We start from the raw sequence: 16,329 nt of genomic DNA on the forward strand, positions 1-16,329 counted from the left end.
TGCTAGCACTTCTGAGTATTCTGTAAGTTTCAATCAGATTCCCCATTAGCCTTCTAAAGTCCACTGAGTACAGACCTAGAGTTTTCAACTGTTCCCTTCATCCTTTCAGGGGCAAAAAAAATTAACCTAACTCAGATTCAGCCAATAAAATATAAGATTGAGCCCAGTGTTCTGTACAGCGCTGATATTCCTTTCTTTTGAGTAGGGTTCCTCGTAAATTGAATGAATTGAAAGACTAGTACTGAAAAACTACAATATGCCGAACTTTCAACTTGTCCAATAGATTTGCAACAGCTTCAAATCAGTGGTGCAAATTTGGAAAAATGTGGATGAATGGAAATGGTGGCTTCATGTATTAAAATAGGTTTCAATTGTTAGAATGTCAATCACACTTATTAACAGTGAATCAACAAACAATGATTAAGATCCTTAATTTGTAATCCAAATACTCATGGGACCAATTCTAGACCTCCAGTATTATTACAAGATCACTTATACATGATTCATTGCATGAAACATTACTTTCCTGTCGACTGCTGAATGCCCTTGCAGCACTGTAGTAGGCCACACACCTCGAGGGTAGCTTGACTGCAACTGGTAATCTGATTGTAGTGCATGAGGAGACATCTCTCACTGGCCCAAGGACACTTGCAGTAGGACAAAGTCTTCAGAGTGACCTGCTGGTACTGCCGTAAGAGAGATTATGTTTGTAGCCCACTTTCAACTGGGGAACAAGAGATGAATTCAGGGAATTCCAGTCATGATTTCACTTTCAGCTTCCTCCTAGGACTGAATGGCCTACTTCTTACTGAAAGGACTAAAACTAGATTCTGACCAGAACTGGTATAGTTGAAGTTCCCTTTCTCTATGAAAGTCCACAAATTTCCAGTTTTGACTTATTTTACATACGCAGAGTGATTTTTAAACTGAAAAATTGCACAATGTTCTTTCTTTCCCCTGTGTAGATAACTGACCAATCTGAATTCTCACCCAGCTGGTAAGGCGACTCAATTCAGGATAGAAACCAAACTGTGACTATAATTAATGCTGAGTTGTGGCAGAAAAAGCAACTTGAGAAAAAGATGAGAATGGAACAGAGAATAATCTGAACCATTCAATGTGTTCCTTTTCCAAATGAGAATTCTCAGAAGAAGTTTTTAAGGAGAAGTATTTACCCAAACTTAAATGAGGCAAAGCCATAAAGAAATCTGTAAATGAACAAACTGCCAATTGAGTACTTTCAAGCTGATTGTGGATTAGAAATATATTACGTTTTCATCAAGAAGATTTTTAATGCAATTTGCACATCTATTTTAAAGGTATTTTGGAAAGATATGATAAACTCAAAATCATTTTACAAGTAGCAATACAATTACGTGGTTAATTGTTCATGTCCTCTATCCTTCCAACTGTTTCCCTTCATGCATACCTGCGGAGAAAGTATGACTATTTTTTGTTTAACTAAATTACAATGAACTGCTTAGCACATTCATTGGATTTTAAATGTGGATTCTTTTTCATTTTTTCTTTCTTTTAATATTTTATCTATTCCAGACTTCTAAGGCAGCATCTCTTAAGACGACTGTACATCTTTACTCACTTAGCAGGCATCTTAATGGATTGAAGAGAGTAACTGAGAGCATGCAGCTAGTGGCAGTCCCTACATCAACAGACATGGCTTCAGCTGTTGCAGAGGCATCACAGAATCCTTTATCCAGAGAGTACAAATGGCAAACATTTCATGCTTCAGTTTGTAGAAGTCAACTGCTACTTGTCACCAGAGGTGCTCCTCTCATTTCGAAAGCTTTGGCTCAGTTACGAAGCCAGACAGACAATCAAACCAACATCAGCAAGGGCTGTTTGTGCGTAAGATTTATACAGTACTAATATCATAAATTTCACACAATAAACATTAATTATGTCACTTTTTCATTACATGATTAATATTTGTACAGCTGACCAGTGAGAAAGGCACTGATATAGGATTTAAACATTTTCACTTCTCTCATTACAGTCCCACAAAACTGAACTGTGTTGACACATTATTTCAAGAAGGAAATTTCAAGAAAAACTAGAGGGATCATTACTAATTCTACACTTAATTATCAGAATTTAGTTAGCTTGTAAGGGCTTCATTTAGATATTTTACTCCTAGAGTTAATCATATCCCAGAATATATATAGCTCCAGCACAATTTTCAGAAAAGGAATGCCTGCTACAGTGAAAAAAAATTCCTTCAGATAAGAGGGAGAAAAATTGTCAGAGTTGAAATTATCATCAACCTGCTCTATTCTGAATTAAAATCAAAATCTTAATGAAACTAGGAAATCATTGCACTTGCAAGTTCATATCAGAAAATGACTTGGGTCCAGTCAGCCATTTGAAAATTATAACTCATCCAATTTAACTACTCCTCACTATATACTTTAGATGTAAAACTAATTAGACCATGTGAATTATTTTCTACAGTATTGTTGAAATGATCATTCACATAATAACTCAAATAGTAAAAGATCTGTTGTAACTAACAATATTTGACTGAACCATGGAATTACTCCATTAGCACAACGTTATTGTATAATACTACAGTAATAGGCCAAATGATTAGATGGAATGAAAACAATTTTGTGGATGGAGTTATAATGGCAAAAGATAGCCCAGAGATTTGGAAATAAAATCAGAAGAAAATTGTGCTGAAATTATTCTGCAAATCCCAGTGAATATTATTGAGTGATGACAATGCAACATTGTTCAAATTCAGCTAAGTGTTGATTTAGTTTGACCAATAAAATCAATAGAACATCTCTCCTTGAAATACTCAAAATTTGGAGTGTCTGTATTTTAAGAGGCTGATGCTTGAGTAAATTCAGTAGCAAATTCCAGCAGCCTTTGACCTAAATCTCCATAGTGACCATTGACTGCTTTTCTTTATGTTAGCTTTCATCCTTGTTATCCCTGCACACATTTCTCCCTCAAGGATTTCAATGGTACATGTATTTTGACATTTTATTACGAGTTGATTTTCATTTTAAAAGATATTTATTTGTGTTCAGTGAAAAAGTATTAATGTCCTACAGCTGAACAGGTTCCCTCCTTGGTTTTGGCTCATGGTTGCAAATAATACGCTGTTCTGAATGAACCAAAAATGGGGAAGTTTTGTTTTAGTTCTGTTATTCTATTATACCAGCTTAACGTGATGAACATCTCAAAAATTTTCCATTCATGAGTTAAAGAGAAGATCCGTGTTAGTTGCTAGGAATTTACATTATTGGTCTAATCCTATACTTTTTTTTCAATATGATAAACTAAATCGATTGAAGCCGATTACAAACCAAAGCTCGGAAGGTCATTCACGTGGGCTGTGTAGTACGGACAATGTACAGGTTGAGACCTTCATATTTAAACTTTGTATCGGAAATTTACTGTTCTGACTTGTGCCAAAGGAATAACAGCAAAAAGCGGAACAAACAGTAAAACTCTAATCGTGTCCGCACAAGAAAAGGAAGAGGGCGCAAAAATTCAACAAGGCGGCAGAAAATGAAAAGAACCAAACAGAATTAAGTCACTGCATGAATTGACTGGCAACTTGCAGCAACCCAGTACATCGACATTCCGACTACCAACAATGGCATCCTACAATTCCAGTTCTTGTTGGAGCTCTGTCAAAATTTCTTCCTGTAACAACTTACGTTACTGACAGTCTCCCAATAGCGAGTTGTTACAGTCATAAACATTAAAACTGCTGCTTATCCATTTGCACAATGCTCCCTGTGAACTCTTATTATAGTTATGGCATTGACAAAAGTCAGGTAGTAAAGTCGACTTTAGCCATACCTGTATTAACAAATGCTCCGATTAGGTTTCCGTGAACACACTGATCCTGTTCTCAGTGCAGTTTCGCTCATTAAGGACGCCGACTGTTTAATGCTGAAGATTGTTTTCCAATAGTCTTTAGGTTCACATTCTTCAACTTGCCGTTGTACATTTAGCACTTTCTCATTCTCCCAATCTCTCAGCAATGTCTAAAATGGCTTACTAATACAATGGGAAGTAGAAGCAGCTCAAATTTGCGGAAGAAGGAATGAACAAACACACCTACAGGAGACAGCTGAGTTGTGTGAGCGGCAAGGCAGATCTCTGAAACAGGATACCAGGAAGGGAGGGCTAAGCCCGGAGCTGGTCTCCTTGCCTGTGCACACAGCCTTGAAGCAGAAATATTCACATGCGGGTGCTGGAGGGACAAGCGACCTTTAGGTATCTGACAAAGAGATCACGCCGCTGCATAGTCCAGAGCTTGGAGCTGCTGACTCTATTTTCGAAGGCAGGTGCAATTATTCCACACAACATCAGCTGGTAATCCACACAGACTTTCCTCAATGTCTGCTGTACTACTGAAGCATGCATTCAAATTAGCTCATGCCTTCAGGGCAAAGGTTGCTTCACAATGGCTGTCTCGCACACACATCTCAGTACAATTGCAGAGTGAAAGGCAGGCGAAAACAGATTATGGCACAGCACTACTTTCAATGGCCGGGACAGACTCCCAAATAACAGATCAAATCAGGAGCTGTCCACAAAATGATATCTGATCTCCTGGGCTAACAGCAGTTGTTATGAATAAATCAATATTTCAGTTTCTTTAACACCTTTGTATGCCAGACATTCAGCAAACTGCTATCGTAAAGTGAAAAAAAGTGTGAATTGCGAGAATTATACTGATTAATTTCGTGAAATCCAATGCATTTAATTATACTATTTCCTTGAAAAGCATTTGGGAATTTTACTCAAAGTAGACAAGAATACATCGGAGTGTTCACTCAGAGCAAATGACCTACATAAAGATCTGTAAGTAAATCTCATGTGCCTATTTGATTAAAGTTTAACACTGCCATTTCCTCCCCCGGCACACATCTGCACATGCTCAGATCTCAGCACGAGAAACAAGCAGATGAGTCATTCATTGAACTCTAAACCATTAAACAATTGCTTCAGATGATCAGTACCTTTGCAGGTCCATATAAAAAGAAGCTAGCTTTATGATTATGACAAGTCATAAAACTAATTAAATATTGATTAGTATTTTGCAAATTATATCGATAGAATATTAACTGCACTGGAAATTATAAGTAAACAAAAACACATTTCTCACATTCTAAAAAACGCATTCTCTCACTTTTTCCCGATCAATTTATGTTAATAGGGAAGAAAACTTGAGACTCACAATCCGCACCGACTTCAATCTCAAGCCACTTACAAAAATGAAATCCGAAAACAGCAATTTCCACATACCGACTCCACAGAGGAACTACCAATTTAAATAGTCGTTAGATTAATGTGTTATTGTGGACTGCAGGCATTTTCTTGCAGACCAAGGATAAATTGCATTTTGTGGTACAATATAACCTATATCTGATTGACAGGAGCTTTAATTAGAAATATCAATAACGAAAGGATATATTAAAGAAAACATAGGATTGTAGATACTGGAAAACTGAAACCAAACACAAAGTGTTCGAAAACAGCACATCAGTCAGATTGGTGGGACGAACGGGTAAATCAGAATAGAATACATAAACGAAACTTCAACTTCGCTGATCGCTCCCTAGAAACAATGTACATGTCGAAACTGCTCTCAATAGGAGTTTTATAATTTGCTCCATCGAGATTTTGAATGTTGTCTTTCGAACTGTGCTCAGGTTTCGCTTTCTCTGGCAAAATACAGTTCAGGGGAAATTACCTTTAATTATTCTTGAAGTTTTTTTTAACTATGTGCTATTGGAAACATAAGATTTGGGCAACGAAGATATGCTTAGAAGGGGACATGTACAATCTTTAAATTGTAAATTGAGCATGAAGCTCTCTATGAAAATGATCAATATTAATAGGATTAAGTTAGCAGTTCTCTTCCCAACTGGACACTTGAGATATTTTACAAGAGCAATTCAATAAGTGTTAACTATTGCACAATATGCTCAGTCATCAGCTTTCAATCGTCAGCTATAAGATGCTTGGATCTGTCAAGACCTATAGGTGTTTACTAGTTATAGTTACTATAATTCGATTTATCAAGTGACAAATGAAGTAGTAGCTTTTTTCATAATTGGTTCTAAAATATTGCAAGATTATTTTATATTTAGCACTGCAAAATCAATTTTATAAAGTATAATCCTTGATCTGAAATGTTATGCCATGCTGTAAAAGTTCATTGGCATGCATAACATTAAGTCTAAATGTTTTATACATATCTCGTATTGCTAATGCATGATATTAAGTACCTGACCTTTAATAACATGCTAACTAGCTTGAATAAAATGCCATGCTTCGACGTGTAGTTATGTCATCAGTGTTATTTGTCAAATTATTTACATGACATATTTCATATGTTAAGAATCAATATATTTAAGATGCTAATACTTAATGAATAGCATTAACTGTTATTTGTGTGCAGACTTTAGTGCAGTAATGTCATATTTTAAAATTAATATTTCAAAAGAGTATTACAATATCAATGTAGTGCCACTTTGTATTTTCAGTTCCATTCATTTCTACTGAGTGGAAATTGGAACGATCATGTTGCTTTTTCATTTCTGCCAGCACTTTGAAAAATCACATGTAACTGGTTTTTTTTATGTTTAATGGTATGATTGTTGTACAATTATGACCTGGACTCATGAATCCTACTACAATCATAACCTAGCCCATATTTATTCAAATTTACTGACCTGTTTGACTTCAGTAAGACATTCACAATGCTCCACATGGTCCACTGATTAGCAAGGTTAGATCACATGGAATACAGGGAGAACTAGCCATTGGGTACAGAACTAGCTCAAATGCAGAAGTGAGAGTGTGATGGTGGAGGGCTCCTTTTTGGATTGGAGGCCTGTGACCAGCAGTGTGCCACAAAGATCAGTGCTGGGCCCACTGATTTTCATCATTTGTGTAAATTATCTGGAGGTGAACGTTGGAGGTATGGTTAGTTTGCAGGTGAGAGCAAACATGGACGTGTAGTGGAGAGGGAGGAAGGTTACCTCAGAGTATGATGGGATGTTGATCAGATGGGCCAATGGGACAAGGAGTGGCAGATGGAGTTTAATTCAGATAAATGTGAGGTGCTGCATTTCGGAAAAGCAAATCAGGGCAGGACTTATACACTTAATGGTAAGGTCCAGTAAGTAAGTGTTGCTGAACAAAAAGACCTTGGAGTGCAGGTTCATAGTTCCTTGAAAGTGGAGTCGCAAGTAGATAGGATACTGAAAAAGGCGTTTGGTATGCTTGCCTGCATTGATCAGTGCATTGAGTACAGGAGTTGGGAGGTCACGTTGCAGCTGTAAAGGACATTGGTTAGGCCGCTTTAGGAATGCTAAGTGCAGTTCTGGTCTTCCTGCTATAGGAAAGGTGTTGTGATACTTGAAAGGGCTCAGAAAAAATTGACAAAGATGTTGCCAGGTTTGGAGGGCTTCAGCTACAGGGAGAGGTTGAATAGGCTGGGGCTATTTTCCCTGGCGCATTGGAGGCTGAGGGGTGACCTTATAGAGGCTTATGAAATCATGAAGGGCATGGAGGGGGTAAACAGACAAAGTCTCTTCCACGGGGTGGGGGAGTCAAAAACTAGAGAGCATAGGTTTAAGGTGAGAGGGAAAATATTTAAGAGGGATCTAAGGGGCAACTTTTTCACATGGAGAATCGTGCATGTAATGGAATGAGCTGCAAGAGGAAGTGGTGGAGGCTGGCACAATTACAACATTCAAAAGGCATCTGGACGGGTATATTGAATAGGAAGGGTTTAGAAGGATATGGGCCAAATACAGGCAAATGGGGCTATACTTATTTAGGATATCTGGTCGGCATGGATGAGTTGGACTGAAGAGTTTCTTTCTGTGTTGTACAGCTCCAGGATTCTATGTTTTAAAAAAGCGCTGAAAGGAAAACCTAAGATTTTGCTTGGACACATTTAGCCAGCAAGGAACTGAAAATCTATCCCCTAGATCAGATTAGTACAATTTGACTGTACGACATTTCTCTTTTTAAAGAACTCATCTGAATTCTTTCAATTATCTTTCCACAGAAAATAATCACAACTTAGCTACTAATTAAACTTACCAACAAAGCAACTGTTAGCTGTCCAAAGAGGTGAATGTATCAGCACTTAATGAAAAAAATGGGAGCGAGACATTGCTTAAAGGGGAAAATGGATAAATAACAAAACCATAGGAAACACGGCTAAGGAGTAAGCAGGATTGTGGAATTAATTTTGGGTTCTTAATTGCAAAGTGCTAGTACAGCCGTGATGGGCTTAATATTCCCCTTTTGTCCTATACTGTATTTGATATTGCTTTGTAACCAACTTAATCTCTATTTGCCACCATTTCCAAGGCGCAATAAAAATGTGAATAGATAATGTGTCTGTTAAGAATACATCTCCTATATTTCCAAACAAAATCATTGAACTGTTTCTACATAAATTCATCTTTCATTTTTTGAAGAAAGGGGTTACGGAACAGTTGGTGCTTTGTTGCTTGTTGGCATTTCTCCATAATGTTGGGGCTGAAGCAGACTTACTCTGCACTTCCCAGTCTAGGAGTTCCAATTTTTTAAAATCAACCATTTAGCTGCCAGCAGGAGTGACATATAACCAAACGTTTGCAAAATACTTTGAAACATAAAACATTCAGTTTAATTGAAAACTCAAGAACATAGTAGTAAAACATGAACCAAGTGAGTTAAACATTAAAACACAAGTAAACCTTGACTTATGGTGGGAGATATGTATGGAATACACACCTTATTGATGCAGAATTGATGAAAGCGTTTGACAGGAGCATGAATAGTCAGGAGGCAAAGTTATTCAGGGGTGTGAAAAAGGGATTAAAGGTAGAGCTGCTATGGCCAACAAAATGTGGATCCAAATAACTTTCTGTTATCTTTTCTGACATGCTCCTAAAGTATTTAATATTAGTACTCTTTGTGGTCAGTGTTAACCCCACCAACACACGAGAGACAGGACAGATGAGCTGCTAAAATCAAATGGGTCACATTTTCACTTTCTGTCTTTAATTTTGTAACATTTATTTCAACAAGACCATAAGACCATAAGACACAGGAATGGAAGTAAGGCCATTCGGCCCATCAAGTCCACTCTGCCATTTAAATCATGGCTGATGGGCATTTCAACTCCACTTCCCTGCACTCTCCCCGTAGCCCTTGATTCCTTCTGAGATCAAGAATTTGTCGATCTCTGCCTTGAAGGCATCCAACGTCCCGGCCTCCACTGCACTCCATGGTAATGAATTCCACAAGCCCACCACTCTCTGGCTGAAGAAATGTCATCTCATTTCAGTTTTAAATTTAACCCCTCTAATTTTAAGGCTGTGCCCATGGGTCCTAGTCTCCCCGTCTAACGGAAACAGCTTCCTAGCGTCCATCCCTTCGAAACCATACATTATCTTGTAAGTTTCTATTAGATCTCCCCTCAACCTTCTAAACTCTAATGAGTACAATCCCAGGATCCTTGATAATAAAGTGTGAAGCTGGATGAACACAGCAGGCCAAGCAGCATCTCAGGAGCACAAAAGCTGACGTTTCGGGCCTAGACCCTTCATCAGAGAGGGGGATGGGGTGAGGGTTCTGGAATAAATAGGGAGAGAGGGGGAGGCGGACCGAAGATGGAGAGAAAAGAAGATAGGTGGAGAGGAGAGTATAGGTGGGGAGGTGGGGAGGGGATAGGTCAGTCCAGGGAAGATGGACAGGTCAAGGATGTGGGATGAGGTTAGTAGGTAGGAGATGGAGGTGCAGCTTGGGGTGGGAGGAAGGGATGGGTGAGAGGAAGAACAGGTTAGGGAGACAGAGACAGGCTGGACTGGATGTGGGATGCAGTGTGTGGAGGGGAAGAGCTGGGCTGGTTGTGTGGTGCAGTGGGGGGAGGGGAAGAACTGGGCTGGTTTTGGGATGCGGTGGGGGAAGGGAAGATTTTGAAGCTGGTGAAGTCCACCTTGATACCATTGGGCTGCAGGGTTCCCAAGCGGAATATGAGTTGCTGTTCATGCAACCTTCGGGTGGCATCATTGCGGCACTGCAGGAGGCCCATGATGGACATGTCATCTAAAGAATGGGAGGGGGAGTGGAAATGGTTTGCGACTGGGAGGTGCAGTTGTTTATTGCGAACCGAGCGGAGGTGTTCTACAAAGTGGTCCCCAAGCCTCCGCTTTGTTTCCCCAATGTAGAGGAAGCCACACCGGGTACAATGGATGCAGTATACCACATTGGCAGATGTGCAGGTGAACCTCTGCTTAATATGGAAAGTCATCTTGGGGCCTGGGATAGGGGTGAGGGGGGAGGTGTGGGGGCAAGTGTAGCATTTCCTGCGGTTGCAGGGGAAGGTGCCGGGTGTGGTGGGGTTGGAGGGCAGTGTGGAGCGAACAAGGGAGTCACGGAGAGAGTGGTCTCTCCGGAAAGCAGACAGGGGTGGGGATGGAAAAATGTCATGGGAGGTGGGATCGGATTGTAGATGGCGGAAGTGTCGGAGGATGATGCGTTGTATCCGGAGGTTGGTGGGGCGGTGTGTGAGGGATGTGTTGCGGGAAATGCGGGAGACGCGGTCAAGGGCGTTCTCGACCACTGTGGGGGCAAAGTTGCGGTCCTTGAAGAACTTGGACATCTGGGATGTGCGGGAGTGGAATGCCTCATCTTGGGAGCAGATGCGGCGGAGTCGGAGGAATTGGGAATAGGGGATGGAATTTTTGCAGGAGGGTGGGTGGGAGGAGGTGTATTCTAGTTAGCTGTAGCAGTCGGTGGGCTTGAAATGGACATCAGTTACAAGCTGATTGCCTGAGATGGAGACTGAGAGGTCCAGAAAGATGAGGGATGTGCTGGAGATGGCCCAGGTGAATTGAAGGTCGGGGTGGAAGGTGTTGGTGAAGTGGATGAACTGTTCGAGCTCCTCTGGGGAGCAAGAGGCGGCGCTGATACAGTCATCAATGTAACGGAGGAAGAGGTGGGGTTTGGGGCCTGTGTAGGTGCGGAAGGGGGACTGTTCCACATAACCTACAAAGAGGCAGGCATAGCTGGGGCCCATGCGGGTGCCCACGGCCATCCCCTTTGTCTGTAGGAAGTTGGAGGAATCGAAAGAGAAGTTGTTGAGGGTGAGGACGAGTTCGGCTAGGCGGATGAGGGTGTCGGTGGAGGGGGACTGGTTGGGCCTGCGGGACAGGAAGAAGCGGAGGGCCTTGAGGCCATCTGCATGCGGAATGCAGGTGTACAGGGACTGGACGTCCATGGTGAAAATGAGGTGTTGGGGCCAGGGAATTGGAAGTCCTGGAGGAGGTGGAGGGCGTGGGTGGTGTCACGGACGTAGGATCCTTAGCCGTTCATCATACGTTAAGCCTACCATTCCAGGGATCATCCGTGTGAATCTCCGCTGGACTGGCTCCAGGGCTAGTATGTCCTTCCTGAGGTGTGGGGCCCAAAATTGGACACAGTCCAAGCAACAAGCAACAAAGACACCTGAAATTGTGCAGTATTTTTGCAGGCACGCATGTTGGATCTCATGACATAATTGGGATCTTCCACAATTTAACCTTGATGCAGGAAGGAATACTTCCCTTTCAATTGAAGTCAAGATTGATTATAGAACAAGCAAGAGAACAGACCATACCAGATAAAATGGTCGGTAATTGACAATCCAATGGCTAGAGAGCACATCGCAAATAGTGATCATTACACTAACTATGACATCAGGTGAGAGGAAAGTCACAAAACAATATTATAAATTTTACTAAATCAAATTTCAAAGCAATGAGAAATAAATTGATTAAAGCAAACTGGAACAAGAGAGGTGGTCATGTAATGGTAATGCTGCTGGACTAAATGTCTAGAAGCTCATATTAATGCTCTGAGGACAAGAGTTCAAATCCCACAATTCAAATTTGAATTCATTAAGAAATCAGTCATTAAAAACTCATGTGTTGGTGACCATCAAACTCTTTTTAATTGTTGTAAAAACCCATATCATTCTCTGATGCCCATGTAGGGAAGGAAATCTGCCATATTTATTAGGTTTGGAGCACAGCAGATCCACAGCAATGTAATTGGTTCATAAATACCCTCTGAAATGGCCTAGCAAGCCATTCAGCTCAAGGGCATGAGGGATAAGATACAAATGCTGACATCACCATTAACACCCAAATGCCAAGAATGGCTTTTCACACAGAGGGTGGTGTGTGTATGGAATGAGCTGCAAGAGGAAGTGGTGGAGGCTGGTACAATTAAAAATGAGGTGTGATCCTAAAAATGCTGTAAAACAGGGCTACTTGCATGTCAAACAGCAAAAGCAGTAGTAGAAGTTAAATCTAAGCAAACCCAAATCCAATAGAGATAGCAGGAACTGCCAATGCTGGAGAATCTGAGATAACATGGTGTGAAGCTGGATGAACATAGCAGGCCAAGCAGCATCAGAGGAGCAGGAAGGCTGACGTTTCGGGTCATTACTCCTCTGATGTTGCTTGGCCTGCTGTGTTCATCCTGCTTCACACTGTGTTATCCCAAATCCAATAGACCTGATCTTTGCTCTGCAATCCTGCCCCATCCCAATTGTGAGTGGTCATGGACAAAACAACTAGCAGAGATGGAAGATCCACAAAACTCCTTCAATGATGGAGAAGAACAGCAATAGTGAAGAAGGCGATTGATATATTTGTCTGTATGGATCAGAGCATTTAGTAGAGGAGTTGGGACGTCATGTTGCAGCTCTACAGGACATTGGTTAGGCTACTTTTGAAATACTGACTGCAATTCCGGTCTTCCTGCTGTGGGAAAGGTGTTGTGAAACTTGAAAGAGCTCAGAAAAAATTTACAAGGATGTTGCCAGGTTTGGAGGGCTTGAGCGATAGGGAGAGGTTGAATAGGCTAGGGCTATTTCCCCTGGCTCGTTGGAGGCTTAGGGGTGACCTTATAGAGGTTTATGAAATCATGAAGGGCATGGAGAGGGTAAATAAACAAAGTCTTTTCCCCAAGGTGGAAGAGTCGAAAACTGGACAGCATAGGTTTAAGGTGAGAGAGAAAGGATTTAAGAGGGATCTAAGGGGTAACCTTTTCACACATAGAGTGGTGCATGTAATGGAATGAGGTGCAAGAGGAAGTGTGGAGGCTGGTACGATTACAACAATTAAGAAGTTTCTAGGTGGCTATATGAATAGGAAGGATTTAGAGGGACATGGGCTAAATGCAGGCAAATGGGACTAGATTTATTCAGGACATATGGTCACATTGTCGAACTTATATAAGCTTATGTAGCACTTCAGGCAGACGTGACAAGTGGATGAACAAGCTTACCCTTTTCCTGAGGCTCTCTGCATCAGATATGCCAATTCAACCCACTCACCATGATACCAAGAATCAACTGATGGCACCCAGTACAATAGGTCCTGAGAATATTCAGGCAATTGTATGGATGACTCGTGCTTGAGCTATAATTGTAGTCAAGCTGTTCTAGTACAGTTCCAACAATGCTAACTACTTGGAAATGTGAATATTTAGCTAGGGATATCCTGTGCACAAAATGTATGAGAATTCTAACCTGGTCAATAATCACCTAATCAGTCTACTCTTCATCATCAGCAAAGTGATGGAAGGAATTGTTAACATGCTCTCAAATGGCACTTAGCTAGAACCTGCACATTGATGCTCAGTTTTGGTTCTTCCAGAGACACTCAGCTCTTGTTCTCATTATGGTCTTGTTCAAACATGGACAAAAGAGCTGAACCCCAGAGGTGAGACAAGAATTACTGCCTTGTCATTTACCAGCATTTACCTGAGATAGAGCATCAAGAAGCTGCAGTGAACCCAGAGTCAGTAGGAACCATTGAATAAATTCTCCACTGGTTGGAGTCAAACCCAGTACTAAAGAGGTTGCCTATGGTTGGTGCAGGTCAGTATTCTCAGTTCAAGTGCATATCTCCAAAAGTACCTGAGGGTAGTGTCTTAAACCCAGTCATCTTCTGCTGCTTTATTAATTGCCTTTCCTCTGTGGTGTGGTCGGAGATGGAAAGGTTTTCCATTGTCTACTTCAATTCATCAAAAATTGTACAGCTTGCATCTACTTCCATTTTACCTTTCACAGACATTTTACTAGTACAAATCCAGGCTCTAGTTCAATTGGAGAAATATGCAACTTTGGCACGGAAATTAAGTGCAGTCTGTGAACAATGGCTTTCCAGCCTGTGAACTTAAATCCTACAAAGCAGGTTAACTGCTCATTTATCTAATTGCTAAAGATGGAACCACACTCTACATAAATTGATGCCATAACTTTGGAAGTAATTCATTTGTCAGGAAGCACATTGTGGCAATGTGATGATGTGGTTGATGTTATATGAATTCAGGTTCTTTTTATCTTTTCAAATACTTAAAAACCTACAATGTTTTCCTCCACATTCACTTGTGCTGTGTTCAACAATGACATTTCCCACTGATGTGAGATGAATACTGAACTGGTTCAGCTCCTGCCAGAATGCTTAAACTTACAGACTAATGTTGTTGTTTAGTATTATTGTTGGGATGGAAGTTTGCTTAGTCATTGCAGTTGATGCAGACTCCTTCTTTATCCATGTCTGGTGCAAAAATATGCTTTCCATGAATGTGACATTAGTAAGCCCAAAGTTGGCTGATGAATTTTGGTACAATCTGTTACTTTCTCCACTTTTTGTAAACTTCTGAATGAGATCATCAGTACAAACAAGCTTTCCCACAAGAAATTGATGATCCTGTATGAACCACGTTTTTTGTACTTTAAAATCAAATTGCTAAATGTGTGCAGAAAGGAATTATCGTAATAGCAATGAACTGTAGGGAGAACTCAATAACCTAATGTAACTGAAGTTCACTTACTTTGACATAATGTATTACATAAGTAATAAAATGTGTAGTTTGGTGATTGTAGATAATGAATTGTGCAATAATACATGAATGTAACAGAGGTTTTCTGTGATTAATCTTCCAATCTTTTAAAAATTTTTCGCATTCATACATTTATTACAAGTTTTAAAACTGACAAGAATACTGGCAAAGTAGTTATAAAACTAGCAACTAGTCATTTCCCCCCATTTAATAATGTGCCAATATATAGATATCACACGTTAAGATGGATGGGAACTTTGGAGAGATGCAGAGGAGATATTATGTTGCCAGGGTTGAAACTAATGTGGACTGATTAGATATCTGTGTTTGTCTTTGAATGGGGAACGTTAAGGTTTACAGGAGGTGTTAAAAATTGAGTCATTGACAGAACAAATAAAGAGGAACTGTTTCCACCAGCAGAGGGATCAATTACAGAAAGTTGAGGGGTGACCTCATAGAGGTTTATACAATCACAATGGGCATAGATGCATTAAATAGCAAAAGTCTTTTGGCTAGGGTGGGGGAGTCCAAAATTAGGGGGCATATTTTTAAATTGAGAGGAGGAAGTTTTAAAGGGGAGCTGAGGGGCCGTCTTTTTCACGCAGGGGGTGGTTCACATGTGGAATGAACTGCTAGAGGAAGTGTTGGATGCAGGTACACTTACAACATGTAAAAAACATTTGGACAGATACATGAAATGGAAAGGTTTAGAAGGATATGGGCCAATTGCTGGTAAATGGGACCAATTCAGTTTGGAAAACTTGGTCAGCATGGATGAATTGGACTGAACTGTCTGTTTCCGTGATGTATGATTCTATGACGTTACAGAGGTCAGAGATTTAAGATGATGGTACATTTCTGTGTCCATCTCCTTTTATTGAGCCTAGGGCTGCTTTAACATAACATAGGAGAACAACCCCTGCTAAAACTTTGGTAGGCAGGGCCTAAGTATGTCTGTGCACAGCTTTTCCTGCCTGGGACTGTGTGATTATATTGAAGAGGAAGAGGTGCTGTAAGTACAGCTCCTTTCCGATCAAAACCCTGTCTTCCTTAATTTTGAGTATTAGCTGTCCAAAAGGCTCCAAAAATATAGCACAGTGCTTCTGCAGGCTCTGCCTAAGCAGATTTAGGTCAAAGAAACTTATTGCTTAGCTCTTTAAATAGGACTTTTTGGTGGAGTATGTGTTGGCTTGGGCTGCTCTGCAGCTGATCAACTAGGCTTTATCAGCACAGACATTGATTTGACATGCTCAAGCAATGATTCTCAAACTAACGACAAACCAGCTGAAGCAGAGCAGATTGCACAATGGAGCCCAAATCTGTATCTGATACCTTTAATACTGAGTTAGCACAATATTGCCTTTCATCAAAATAATGTCAAACTCTCTTCTAAGCTGCAGCAGGTGAACTTAGATCTGAGATCAAAATTGACTAATG

The 16,329-nt window shown here is 40.5% G+C and overlaps 1 protein-coding gene across 3 annotated transcripts in view; it reads right to left on the bottom strand.

Moving 5' to 3' along the window:
* Nucleotides 1-16,329, bottom strand: part of LOC125458479 (ras-GEF domain-containing family member 1C-like) — a 218,190-nt gene that overhangs the window by 71,401 nt on the left and 130,460 nt on the right. The window contains exon 1 of one of the 3 annotated variants that reach the window (XM_048543759.2): nt 3,835-4,500. The exons of the other annotated variants lie outside the window; for them this stretch is intronic. The gene's annotated coding sequence lies outside the window, so the exon portion shown is untranslated. Of the gene's footprint in view, nt 1-3,834; nt 4,501-16,329 lie in introns of those variants that run through there. 3 annotated transcript variants of the gene reach the window in all.

This window comes from Stegostoma tigrinum, chromosome 13 (genome assembly GCF_030684315.1).
Source record: "Stegostoma tigrinum isolate sSteTig4 chromosome 13, sSteTig4.hap1, whole genome shotgun sequence".
In the NCBI taxonomy this organism is placed as follows: Eukaryota; Metazoa; Chordata; class Chondrichthyes; order Orectolobiformes; family Stegostomatidae; genus Stegostoma; species Stegostoma tigrinum.